The sequence below is a fragment of the Sphaeramia orbicularis genome, chromosome 21, assembly GCF_902148855.1.
Source record: "Sphaeramia orbicularis chromosome 21, fSphaOr1.1, whole genome shotgun sequence".
NCBI classification, from domain to species: domain Eukaryota; kingdom Metazoa; phylum Chordata; class Actinopteri; order Kurtiformes; family Apogonidae; genus Sphaeramia; species Sphaeramia orbicularis.
The window spans coordinates 34,708,524-34,723,519 of record NC_043977.1 but is presented as its reverse complement, the minus strand read 5'-3'; positions in this window follow the sequence as shown (position 1 = coordinate 34,723,519).

Genomic DNA, 14,996 nt, shown 5'->3' with positions numbered 1-14,996 from the left:
ATTGTTTTATCACATTTCCTTTTTTATCACCGCCATTTCACCAGATTTCTCCTTTTACCCTCTATCAAATGGGCCTTATTCACATTATATCCAAAAATTAACTAAAAGTCAAATAAACAAATGCCTGACCCTAAAACTACCTCTTAACCCTGAAAACATTGTGGGAACTGGCTAAAGTGTCCTCCAAATTATAAAATTTCTGCTCACAACACACTGTTGTAAGGTAAGCTAATCAGACTTTTAATCAGTAATCACATCTGTACAGCTCAGAGTCTCCAGGCATTACAGAAACACAAGGAAGGAATAATTACCTCCACGGGCAACACACGTTCACACACACACATATAAACAATGAATGTTCTTCTTTGCTTTTTCAGTAACATCATTAACACATACATTGGAACAATACTTCAAGGGGATTTGAGCTAATAAGCATTAATCAGAGAAACAACAGTTGCTATATGATGTGTATGGGATCTTTCCCCTGCAGACTGTAAAACTAATTAAATCAATAATTATGAATTACATTTTTTCACCACATAAATAAGTGGTGTTTTTAAATTAAACCTTGATTAAATTTAATTTCTTTTAAAATGTCATTTAACAACCTTTTTTTTTTTTTTTTCCAAGTTTTAACACTTTAACACCTCTGTTCTGTTGAACATATCTCTTTGGAGATTGACTGTTTTCTAACACCATTATTGTTATTTTTAGTAGGCTAACAGAAGGACAATTAACTCCCAGCGATTTAATTAGACACTGAGAAAAAGGCTTTCTATGTACCATTTGATCTTCTTTTTTTCTCACAGTCACTAATATAATTTTGACTTTAATAATAATAATAATAATAATAATAATAATAATAATAATTTAACAATTGTTAAATAATTGTGTGGTAATTATTTGACATATCTGGTGTATCACAGGAGATTATTGTCAAAATGGAACTCACTTCCAAATTATACTCACCAGAAAATAATTTAAATAAAAAGCCTCACAGAGTTTTACTGAAGGGTCCGATCAAGCGGAAGTGAACATCAGCATGAAAAAGTACATTTGCACACATCATTTATCAAGTGGGCTCATGTTTTAGTTAAAGATCTCTATTTTATGGAATTGTTATCCTTTTTAAAATACCACTTGAAGAAAAAAAGTTACAACCGATTTTATCGATTGTACTTTTTACACCATAGCCATGCCTGGGACATAAAAATACAGCTCGACTTTGACGCTAAAAATTGTATCTAAAAAATTTGAAAATGTATTCAATCTGTCACATTAAAAAAGACTATCTGTGAACTGTTACCCTGAAATTACTCTTTATTTGTAATTTACCTATATCAATATGGACCTCCTTACACAAGTTGTAAATAACATTGTGTTAGTATTAAATACATGAAATAAAGCATTGTGCTTATATCCGGCTTGTTGTTTTAAAAAAATAAGTCAACATTTTGGGTGATGCATACAATGGTAAAGAGTCGTCCACATGTTACCACATCCTCATGTCAATAAAACAGAAACTTTTCAATATTTTACTCTAAAATTTATTCTCAGCATAGTTGAACATAATATCTAAAAGGTTTGTCCTACTTGATATCAATTTCTGTCAAGAACCACATGTTTTGAATGTTGCATTTAGCTTAAAAAATTGATGTCTGTTTCAAGTCCACGTGTTACTGAGCAGTAATTTGACATTTTTCACCTAAAAATTTTATCTCCCCAAATTTATTTATACATAATGTTAAAGTGCTTATAAATACCTACTCAAATATGTATAATACATGCATGTAAGTTAGTCTGCTTACATGACAGAGACTGTTGAACACCAAATGTATCCTCATGTTACCACTTGATCGGACCCTGCAGAAAACTTACCAGTAATTTTCATTGTAGAATCTGATATAAGTATATTTACATAATCATGAGCAACTCAAACAGGCCATATGTAGTGTAATTTTTTTTTGTTTTGTTTTTTTTTTTTGTTAAGGTGTTTAAGTTGTGTTTTTAGTCATTTTATTTACAGTATGTGTGTATTTTAATGTGGTAGTGTAATGTGATGTACAGTGTGGATGTGTGTTTTATTCTGTCACCATATAAACTCTATGGAAAAAGAATAGGTGCTGCAATATAACAGATGAAGAGATCTAAACAAGAAAAAAATAAGCAAGCAAGCAAACAAAGAGACAAACACATGATTTACACTATTTAATCTTTTAAAGCAGTGTTCTCTAAAATACCAGTTTCATCTCAAAACAGGTTTTGCTCAAAGTATTATGGAATTAAAGGCAAGATTTGTGCTGCTTGCGTGTTTACATGAAGTTTGTGTTGGAGTCTGTTTTCTCCTGATGGCTGCTTGTTTGTTGATGCTGGAAATGCCATTTCTATTCTAACAACCGTCTCCATGACAACAGCTTGGATGCTGATTTCTACACAGAAAACTCTGGCCACATTTTCATGCTTCCCCTTGAGTGCCTCAACACCTCTCTATTCTGCTCCTGTCCAACAACAACAGGTTAAGCACTATCTATTGCAGGGGTCTCAAACTCATTTTCTTTCAGGGGCCACATTCAGCCCAATTTGATCTGCAGTGGGCCGATCGAGTCAAATAATAGCATGATAAGCTATAAATAATGACAACTCCAAATTGTTATCTTTGTTTTAGTGCAAAAAAAACAAACAATTAAATTATGAAAATACTTACTTTTACAAATTACCCCCCCCCAAAAAAAAGTGAATAACCTGATAAAAAACTGAAATTTAAATAAAAAAAAAACTTAAGAAAATTTAGTGCAATTTTAACAATATTATGCCTCAACTTATCATTTCTACATGTGCATTATGGATCAGATCTACAAAGACACTAAACATTTAGCAACAGGCAGAATTGTTAAAATTGTGCTTAATTTTCTTTAGACATTTCAGGTTGTTCATATTTGTTCAGGTTATTCGCATTTTATTGTTACAGGATAGTTTGGAAATGTAAATACTTCCATAATTTAATGTTATTTTTTGCACAAAACCAAAGGAAAAAAAAAAGAAGTTTGTATTATTTATAGGCATAATATAAGATTATTTTTCTCACATCAAAGCAAGAAGAAAATATGGAGTCATTTTTTGTAGGTTATTATGCTATTATTATTTATACTGTAGATCATATATTGGAACCTTTGGTGGGTCGCATTGGACCCCCGGGCCGCATGTTTGAGACCCCTGATCTACTGCTTACAAATTAAGTCTACTACCGTCAAATTTCTCATATCATTAGCCTCAGAGCATAATTGCCGAAGATATATTTCTGGCCAAATTGTGATATCAGCATACCTTTACTGTCCTAACATTGCTGCTTCATTTTTCATCATTGGTTATGACTTGAACAAAATATGACATAGGCAATTATGCTATGAGGCTAACAATATGTAAATACATGAAGAAGTGCAAAAATTTTTATTGTGCAATGTTAAATCTATGTAATAATACTAATAATAATGGATTAGATTTCTATAGTGCTTTTCAAGGCACCCAAAGTGCTTTACATTATTGATCCATTATTCATTCGCTCTATCTATATAGTAGTGTTCTGAATTCCATGGAAAAAGAATTCGACTAGTGATGCAAAGTTTCAGGTTATTTGCATCAACTCCAGTGGCAGCAGGTGCTTCGCAAGACTGGAGGGGTTGCAAGAGAAGGTGAACACAGCAGTTATATTTTTGTGCACAACTAAATATTTCATGAGTCAGCTGGTGTATTGACTTGACATATTCCCTCTGAGTTTAATGTCTGACTAAACTCTGCCTCCATTATATAGTTTAGTAGGATGGCAAAAAAGATAAAATATATGATAAAAAAATGAAACTAATACTAAAACTAAACTAAAACTAAGCATTCAGAAAAAACGACAACTAATAAAAACTAGCAAACCTGCTCTAAAAAATAATTAAAACTAACTGAATTAAAGCACAAAAAAAGTCAAAGCTAAATAAAACTAAACTTTAACGAAAAATCCAAAACTATTATAACCTTGATACAGGCCATTTACATAGGTTTATATACATACTGTCCCCTTTTATGTTGATGTTACATACATATTTATTTGGCTGGCACCCTATGAGCAAGACCTGAACATTTTCTCTCAAAAATTAAGTCAGTGCAGGTGAAAAACAACAAGCAGTAAATGTTGTAATAAACTAGAGGGCAAAGGACGAGCATTATACTAAAATAATTTCTGAATATTTGTACAATAATTACTATGGTTTAAAATTATACCTCCCCGTGGACAAACACAGCCTTTGTGAATCATCTCACACACATGCACAGTGTCCCTTTTGTAATTGATCACTTACCTCTAATATCCAACCATTCACCTGAACTGTTAGACCTTTAGCCTTTCTCTCCAAATCTTTTATTTCTACTTGCATTTTGTATTCTGTATGAACAACTTTGCTGCATGAATAACTAAATAATTACACAGATAATTTGCCTCCACAGAGAAAACCCACCTGGAAGACCAAGCTCACGGTATGTGGTTGATATTGGCTCAGTCACATACACACAGCACGACAGAACATTTATAATTGCCGTGAATTTCTCTGTGGATTTTAAATACGCGTATTCAGGTGTGAATTTTCTTTGATTATCTAGAACATTACATGCAGAATCTAAATGCAGTCTTACATATGCAGATCCGTGCACATTAGCATTTCCACAGCTAGATCAGCAGTAGAAGTTCATCTGTGGTGATATTTATTTTACCTGATGAGATGAAATAAGACGAGAGTATCTGTCTGCTTCATGACTTCGCTCCTTTAGATAGAGTTCATCAAAGTCTGTCTTTTCTTGGCTGATCTGACTCCTTTGAGGCTGATTGCTGTAATCCTGAGGCTGTATTCACATCAGTCAGCATTGCATACCAATACCTGTGATCATCTTCTGCATAAAATTAAGGGGAGTGAATAATCTTTCCTCTGCCAAGGAATAGGGTTCTTCAGTAACATTTAGCAGAACGGTTGCGATTTGACACATGCAATGGAAAGCACTTAAAACACTTAGAACAGACGTAATTTTCAGTCAATTTATGTAATTCCATGAGGTCCATCAGTTTACTTGAGCTGGTAATTCATCTTTAAGGCTTTAGTCAGTCTTTGGTTTAAAATGGTCTGTAAGTGTTTCCTTTTTTAGAGACCCTCTTACAGTCCCCCTTTTCTTTGTTATTTATCCAGGCATCGAGTTCCACAGGATCTCCTAGGAAAATTCACTCGTCATTCAATATTGACTAAAGCTATTGATCCTTAACATAATTCTGCAGGATAAGTTATCACTGAGATTTACAGGTTGGAATCATCATGCTGTAAACCTGTGGTCACAAATGTGTGATGGACCCTTTGCCAAACCAGACTGGTGGTCAGGCTTCATTTTTCTTTAACCCTTTCATGCATGAATTATGAGAACTTTATTCAAGTGTTTTTATTCCTCTTTATGCATGAATAAAAACAATAGGATTACAATTTTTTTATGAACCTATTTTTCATGGAGTTCCAAAAATATCCACTCAGCTGGACACCATGCATTTACCGGTAAATTTTGAAGCAAAGAAACATGCATTTACAGACTGAAACTATGAAATAATTCTTTTAATGTTGCTAATCTGATGTTTTCTCACATTTTTAACATACTATAATACTAATTATTACTCACTCCGATAATATGCAATAAAAAAGAAAAAAAAACAACTTTTTGAATGACACTGTATGGGATAGTGCATAAGGGTCAAAACACAGTATTCGAAATCTCTCTGATGGGACATTTTAGAGACAATTTCACAGATTAGTGTTGCTAAATGACCCACAGTTTTCATTTTTGCTTTAGGTGGACCATAAGGGATTATCCAAAACAAGGAGCTACTTTATGTTGAAATAAATGTTGGAATGGGTATCAATTAAAGTTCGCTCTCTGACGAGACATTACTGTGTTTTGACCAATAAGCGTCCACTGTGTTAGCTGATATGCAAGTAAAACAACAAAATCCAAGAATATACAAAAGAACAGCTATTGAATAGCTGTCCACTGTAGTGACCATTATGCATGAAAGGGTTAATAAATAAAACATATCATACAGGCCATATACAGAATAGTTCTCATTTAGAGACTAGACTAGACTTTCTTGGAAAACAAAAAGAAACAATGGTTTACCTTTGAACAAGGGGTCATTTATATCAGCCAAAGGTCAAACAACTGGAAAAAATATCACGGAGATAACCAGAGACCTGGTGTTCCAAAGTATTGTGAGGGGCAATAGAGACAAATATAATAGGGACTACATTTTATCTGTTGGATAGTTTTATTTTTTGGGTGAATATGACAGTGTTTTTGATTTGTTGGCATTAACTGAAATTTTAGTGAGAGGAAAAAAAGTTCAGCTGGACCTCATGTGCACATGGACCTCTGCATCTGTACGCAGAATGGCCACTGAATAATCAAGCCAAGGTGATATCTTAAGAAATTACAGTGTCATGATACTAAAAACACAAGGTTGAACCAGATGGCACCTTGTTAACCCTTTGCTAATCCTGCTTCATGATTCCAAACCCTGGTGTAAATTACTTTAGTAACGTTAATATAATTAAATAACTGCTGGACATTAAAAGAAAGAGTTGTTTTGCCTTCTGGTCATCATTCATATTAAGACAAAATGTCACATGAAAACTATTAATACAAGTTCTATCTGGCTGTCACCATTAATTTAAATTGTGTTAATGCTCCTCTTTGCTGGTACCAGACTGTTTCTTACTGAAAGTTGTGTTTTCATTGTGTGGTAATGGAAGCAGAAACATAGCTCCAATATCTTCTTGTTATAGTTTGGGTGACAGTGAGATTGTACAGATGATTCATAGCTCCGCTCTGCATCATTTCTCTTCCTCTAGGCCAGGATCAGAGGGTTTCCACAGAGTCCTCATCAAACCAGGTCTGAAAACAGTGAAGAGAGCACACAATCTATTCACAGTCACAGCTTCATATCTTGACTTTTCCATCAGTTTCCCTCTAATTGATTCCAGCGTGTCTTTTTCATTTTTTTTTTTTTTATCTTTCTCTTCTATCTGTCCATCTCTTTTCACCAGTAATCCACACTCAACTCAGCTGTTTACTGCAGTATTGATGTAATGTAGTAGCAGAGTATTATACTACTACCTCGAATGCAGCCCAGCAGCTCATAATGCATATTTTGCACATTATCACTGCTTAATTTGAAACCCCTTTATCCGTTACACAACCATTCATATTATATTCTACAAAGGTGAAGAACTCACCTCAGATATGCAGACCTGAATCAGACTGAAAACCTCTGTGATGTGATGGATGGTGCTCTGTAAAAAAATAAATAAATAAAATAATTCAGGGCCATAGCAAATACCAGGTTGGTATGTGTCACTTCCATTACCATTATTGGTATGTCATTATTGTTGAAATATAATATATTATAAGCTATGCAGACAGATGTAATATACTTCAGTGTTCCTAATCTGTTTACTGTTATTTACATTATTAGGACTCTAAACAGATGTAATTTTATCATTAAGGAAGCAAAAATAATGTGTTATGTTGTATAAATGAGAGGTGGGATTTAATAAGTTTTCTCCTTCCCACTCTTTTTTGAGCAATACATATTGAATTTATTTTGTTATTAAAAAGTGTACATGGCATTTGGTATATTGTCTTGATCACCTTTATTTATTAATGTATTTGCTCTGCTATTGCTTCCTTGTACAACTAAAAATGTTTTTTTGTTTTTGTTTTTTTTTCTGAACAAAATGAACAAATGAAATGAAAATCAGAACAATAAATCTACTTTAATAAAATCACTGAAAATCACTGAAGTGCTTATTTGAGTTGGATGTACCAAAATAAATGTTTAAAAATCCATTAGTTAATTTTGTTTTATATTTACATCTATTATTTAAAATTATTTCACAAAAGGAAATGAGTATTTGAGTAATGAATTATATTTTTAAGATATAGCCTTAATATTTTCTGTAAATACTAATAAGAATATTTGAGTATGGAGCACTTATACTGATCAGTTTCAAGAACTTTCATTATTATTCATTGTAACTCAATAGTCTTCATCTCTAACAACAACTTAAGAAATTGAGTAAGCTTTGTTACACAGAATGTCATGATGTGCACTATTTGCATATTGTGGCATATTGTGGGTATTGGGCATATTGCTTGATTATGTGCTATTTTTATGTGTGGGGGTTCAGCAGGGTTGTGGTGTTAGTGAGAATTTGGAGTTAATGTGTGTATAGCAATGTTTATTGGCCTTGTAGTGTTTGCTTTTGTTTTTGCTGAGGCGCACCATAAGTGAAAACCATAGGCCCATCAATGCCTTACCTGTTTATCTGTAACTATTGTTATGTAATATGGTGTTGAACTTGTTTTTACTCTTTATAAATGGATGCTTCTGCGAAATTGGGTACATTTTGGTGCCTTGCACTTAGTCAGCTTATTAGACTCACTAATAAAAGGTCAATTTAGATATATTTACCCCCATGATGTACCTAATGATGACCTCAGATAAATGCAAAAAAAAAAAAAATTATACTCTTGCTCTGAGTTATCCCAAAACTAATGACTTTTTAAAAAAAAAATATTGGGGGAAAAATAGGACCAAAACTGGGACAGGAAAAGCTACCTAGGTGTCAGTGCATTTGATCTGGAAAACATTGTTTGAAATGGTCTTATATAGCACCATAAATAAAGACACTGTGTTAAATTTGATGATCCTAGTGGTTTTTCTAATCCAGACGTGCAGGTTTTTCATGAATTGGCAGTCTCATTCCAGATTTCGTGTGTAACCCATCGTGTCCACTTGCATCACATACAGAACCTGCCCATTTAAACACAAATAAATTGTGACTGTTTTAGCAACAATGGACATTTTTGTGAAACACTCTGCCTTGCATAATTAGTTCAATTCCCAAAATGTACCTGTGAGAGAATAAAGCAATATTTTTTAAAAAATAGTAGTGCGTAATTTTTGTGTCCTTTTTAGTGTGTTACATACAGATTTTTGTATTGAATATAATGTAAAATAATACAAAAATGTATTTTATCTGAAAAATAGTTTCTCTTTTTTCTCAGTACATATTTATTTTTAAAATAGACCTTAAGTGCTTTCAAACTTGCTTCATTACATTAGTCTACATCTGGTTTGAATTTTTAGCCCCATGTCCTGTTTTTAGGTACCAGTTTCAGAGAAGCACCCAAATGAAAAGCATAGTCAGTGCTCTTTAAATGTCACTAAACTAACTATTGGTCAATCCACCTGCTATATTACACTATGCATACTGATATTTGATAGCCATGCTCGAAATACATGCTATTAAAAACATTAAATAAATGTAGCTGATTAGTTTTGTTAAATAATAATCTCATTTTCAGCTGCATCTACTTAACAGTTTAATTATTTCTACTCAATTTTATGTCATGGTACTCAATGTAGTTATTCAGATCTGCTTCGTTTTTTTTTTTTTACTTACATTTACTTAATTCATAAGGTAAATCTAAATCATTTCACAGCTTTCAAATTTACTCAGTAGTTTTAAGTGTAAAAATGTTTCACAGATTAAATTGAGTAGAGCATAGTTACATTTCTTAGAGTGCAATAGTCGGAGCTGAGCTACTGCATTTCAGCTTCAGGGGTGAGATAAAGCAGCATGACTGGTGGAAAGCATAACAAGACACATGAAAGCTGTGGCTACAAAACCAGGGTTACTTCACAAACTGATTTCTGAACTACTTAGTTATGTCTGCAAGGCTGTGTGCATTTATCAACAAAGAAACCCAAAAAAACTGCATAACAGCTCTTATCCTTGGTCTTTCCGACTCATATTTTCAGAAATAATTGGCAAACAGCTGCATGCATAAGCAAAAGGACAAGTAACATATTTTAAATTTCTTTTTTTTTTTTTTTTTTTAATGTTTTACAGTCCTGCCTTGTCTCATATTTATTCACCAAACAATGCTCATAACAGACAGAGACAAACATTTATACAAATATTAACAAATACTTCTTCTTGAAAATGGTTCAATGGCCTCAAGGAAAGCCTCATTTTTTGCAAACATAAGCAGACATCCACAGCGATGTCTTCACACCACTGAAGAAACTGTGACGCCTGAAAACAAACTCTGTAAAATAAAAAAAGGCTGCTATTCATAAATCAAGTCTTGGAAAATTTCACATGAAGGCACAACGATAAAGGACTTAGTCTACACACAGAGCTGAGATTGTAGCAGAGCAGAGTTGCTCTACATGCATGCACAGACATCTGCAGGGTGCTTCAACAGGGAAAGGAGGAGGGAAAGAAAAAGAAAGTGTGAATTAGTTGTTCTGAAGCCAAGAGCTCAACAGCAGCAGCAACATCAGAAAGAGATGAACCCTGACAGCTGGATCACTTTTGGCTCGACACAGAACTTTGGAATGTAATCAAGACGAAGATTGATAGTCACAGTCCATTAAACAAAGCTGATTAGTTTGCATTGTTGCTCCAGGAACAGCATTTAGCAGCCAACAGTAATTTGATAGACTGGTGGAGAGCGTGACAAGACACATGAAAGCTTCCCTCGAAAAGCGCTCTAAAAAAAAAGCTTATTACTGTGTTTGTCTTGTTAAAAAATGAATATACTTCTATTTTTCACCGGAGGTTCCTTTTGCTGAAGCACATTACTCTGCCTCTGAGACATATGACATGAATAACATCAATATACAGCTTTAATTAATTACCTTCTCTGTAAACATGATTCCTATTATGTCAGATTTTGTTGGTGAAAACAACAACTTCCATGATCCCTTGTAACTTCACAATGTCATCAAAGAAAATATTTAGTTGTTTTCACTGAGAAATTTCTTGTATAAGCTATAACATACTATGTGTTTATATATTCATTTTTAAGTGTAACACTTAAAAACTAATTGCACAAATGCTTCTTGTCTAGTCTTAACTCACATAAGGATATGCAGGATAGTGAAGTGAACCTCTACAGTCATGGAAAAAATTATTAGACCACCCATGTTTTCTTCAGTTTCTTGTTCATTTTAATACCTGGAACAACTAAACGTACATTTGTTTGGACCAATATAAGGATAATAACAAAAATAGCTCATAAGAGTTCAATTTCAGAGCTCATATCTAGCCATTTTCCATGGTTTTCTTGATAATAACCAAAATCACTTCAGTTCTTACATCAATAGCTATGGCATTGTACTGACAAAAACAGTGCTTTTAGGCATTCCATGTTTTCCTTTCTGTCTGTTTTAGCCACATGATACACACAGGAGTTAGAACTGGATTGCAGAACCATTGTTTTTGATGACTTCTGATGGTCTAATAATTTTTTCCACGACTGTATTTAACCTCCTCTGTAGAGTCAAACAGCAAAGTTGGTTTTCATGTGATTAGGACCCTGTTTCACTAATCAGGTTTAGAGTGAACTCTGAGTCTGTTAAGCTTGAAATGAGGAATACACAACATTAGTCACTGTGGTAACTTACTCTATGGACCTAACCAATTCACTCAGTGGTGTAGCCCAGGGTAAATGGTGGTATATGGAGTATACCTACTCATTTTTTTTTGGTCAGTATTGCATATTCCCACTTCTAAATCCCCCTGATGTGCACCATTCAGTAGTATTTGAGCCAAACTGCCCATTTTTTCCCCTAGGATGGTGAAGCTATGACCCGCCCTACCCTGCCTCTAATTGGCTAGTACTTGATACCTTCACTGATTAGATTGGTCAGCTTTAGGCATGAGGACTTATGAGCCAATCAGAGGCAGAGTAGAGTGAGTCATGCTGAGGAAAATATTGCTAACTAGCGCTGGCCACCTCTGGAACCTGACTGGACACCTCAGGTGCCAGTGCCACTCCAGTTGATGGACAGGTCACTGCACGTCTCGATGAAAGATGTGCGATTATTACCTCCACTAAGGAGGTTATGTTTTTGCTGGCGTTGGTTTGTCTGTCTGTTTGTCTGTCTGTGTGCAAGATAACTCAAAAAGTTATGGACGGATAAAAATTTCAGGAAATGTTGATACTGGCACAAGGAATAAATGATTAAATTTTGGTGGTGACGGGGGGGGGGGGCTGATCTGCCTTGGTGGAGGTCTGTGCTCTCCAAGTGCCTCTAGTTGGAAATGCAACAAGAAAGGCAGACTAAATGTCCTTCAAATGAGTAACACATATCGAGAGAACCTACTTTCATGGAATATATAATTCTGAGGTAAGTTTTAAGGTGGTTTCAGAATGAGTCACTGTTTAAACTACTGGACATATGACTGCATATTTAGAGAAGAGATTTTGTCACCAATAGTTAAACTGTGTGAGTAGGCTGATGTTATGAAAGGCTAATGTTATGAAAGGCTAATGTTATGAAAGGCTAACGTTATGAAAGGCTAATGTTATGAAAGGCTAATGTTATGAAAAGCTAATGTTATCCTATGTTTGCTTCATGTTGAATACATTTACATTCATGCAGCTGCTTGTGTGACCAGTAATACCCACAAACTACTCCTGATCAAGTCATGATAATTTTAGAAAAGTGAGCAAATACTACTGATGGATTTCTGGGTAAACTAAATAGAGTAGTCTGACATGTCACTGTTTCTAAAACGGTGTTTTTCTGGACTACTTAAAAAAAAAAAAAGGGCAAAAATTGTTAGTATACCCACACTTCAGGGACCACTACACCACTGCGCTCACTGGCAGGTCTTTTCTGGAAAACCTTGAGTCTCTGTGCATCTTCACCTTCCTGATGTCTGAAGGAGGTCTGGGATTGGTCATTTTATTTCCTTATTCAGGCATTCAGGTATGAGAGCACATCTACGATCCACACATTTATTAGAGTTTAAGTGAGGCTCACTGCTACGCTTTTATAGCTTGTTTTCAATTACCTTGTTTCCAAAGTTCCTGCCAAGTTTATTGTCCTGATGTGGTGATTAGTGACTAATTCAAACCACAATGTCTGCCCTCATGTTCACAAATTACGCATCACTGATTCATTCTCAGCTCAGGATGAAATCTATGCATTTTCATTTTTTATGAGTTAACAAGGTGATATTATGTACATTAAGAGTTGCCAGCTTGTCTGGGCCTGCAGCTTATAACCTGCATGAAAAGTTTCAGTGAACATGCTGTGAATTTATTTAAACAAGAAAAAAGTAAGTGATTAAGATTCCTTATGCGCCCAGTCGTACAATACTTTGCCCCTCCTGCTCACTGATACCCTTCCTACCCAGGGATTAACTTTCAGTCTTTTCAAAAACTTTTCAAAAATGAGTAAAAAAAAAAAAAAGGAAAAAAGGCAAAAAAAATTCAGAGAAAGACACATGCAAAGAAGAAGAATAGTGTCTGAGAAATTGGTTGGATAAAAATCTTGGAAGGGCATACTGAAGGATGGAAGGAATTCTTCTGGGGTGGGCGGGAGTATAATAAGAGAGTAAAAGAACAATTAACACCAAATATGAGACTAATGAATATATTATCTAGATAGAGAAAAATCTGGTGGGGTATTTTATGCATAATGCGTAAATATCAGAGGAAGCAAGTGTTGCATTTTAAATGAGATTAAATTTACATCACAGACATCTCAGTTTTAATATTATGCCATTTATTAATATTACTGGCCTTTCATCTACTGTAGTACACTGGTCTGTAGAATATATAATATATAACATAACTGCATTCTGTTCCTGTCAAGTTACATTAGAAATGAATATAATATAAAAAGTAGTGGAAGGAATGAATGAATGCCCAGTGCTAAATAAGTTATTCATATCAGGAGGCCTATATCATTTTTTATTATTATTATTATTATTATTATTATTATTATTATTATTATTATTATTATTATTATTATACTGAGGCTCTCCATTTTCTACTGTAGCTAATTTGTTTTTAGACAACTACACATAAACAGACAAATGTACAAGTATGGTCTTTTTTATTTATTTTTTTATTTCCATTACATTAAAATATCAACTCTGCCTTTTGGTGAATCACTGTCTGTTGGCTCCTTTGACACTATCTTTTATATTCAGCAAACATTCGCTTAACCCAGAGGGAACATACTCAGAGCCGACCAACCTAACCCTGACCTGACTTTCAGAGTTTCACATCTCAGGGTTTAGTACATGGGAGTTCAAGTTTAGATTCAGAGTCTGTCAAAGCTGCCTCCTGAGGCAAGGCCAGGGTCAAAGCCATGACAGCTAATAATCAGTCACACAAGAGCACAGGACATACAGCAAAAGACCACATTTCATTATCAACATAAGAGAATGTTTTGAAGCTGTATGTGTGAAAAGAGGTTAACCCTTTATTGGGCAAGTGACTATTTTTAGTCATTTCCACACACATTACAAGACAGTGACAGCAACAGTTATAGTGAGGACAGTGAGTCAACAATCTCAGGTCCAATGTGGTCTACAGGGTCTGTAAGGTCCACCTCTGCATGAACAGTGAGTGGACCTGCTTTGTTAGGTACCATGAAGTAATGGTATTCATTAGGGATGCACCGATACCGATACGAGTATTGGGCATCGGGTCAGTAAGTGTACTCATATTCGTACATGTAAAAGATATTCGATACAGTTGCACCGATACCACTTACAGCCGTGTGACATTCACAGTTCAGTGCAGCAGGTATGCGGCGGTGGAATAATGTGTGGGGAGTGTGAAGAGTGTGGAGATTTTTCAAAATAAATGACGGTGATAAAAGTAACGCTCTGTCTGTCCTCTGCATACATTCCATCCATTTTCCAGGTGCTGGCGGATGCGTACCCAGACAGAGAATACCACCGGGAGTACAGAGCGGTGCGGACCGCCGCCAGCGGAAGTGAAAATGAAACTTATCACTCATTTCTCTTTTCTCTACCTGGTAAAGCTAAGCTTTTAAACCTTACCAGTGAAAACGCTGCAATATTAGTATCACACTGTTTCCTCTGTCA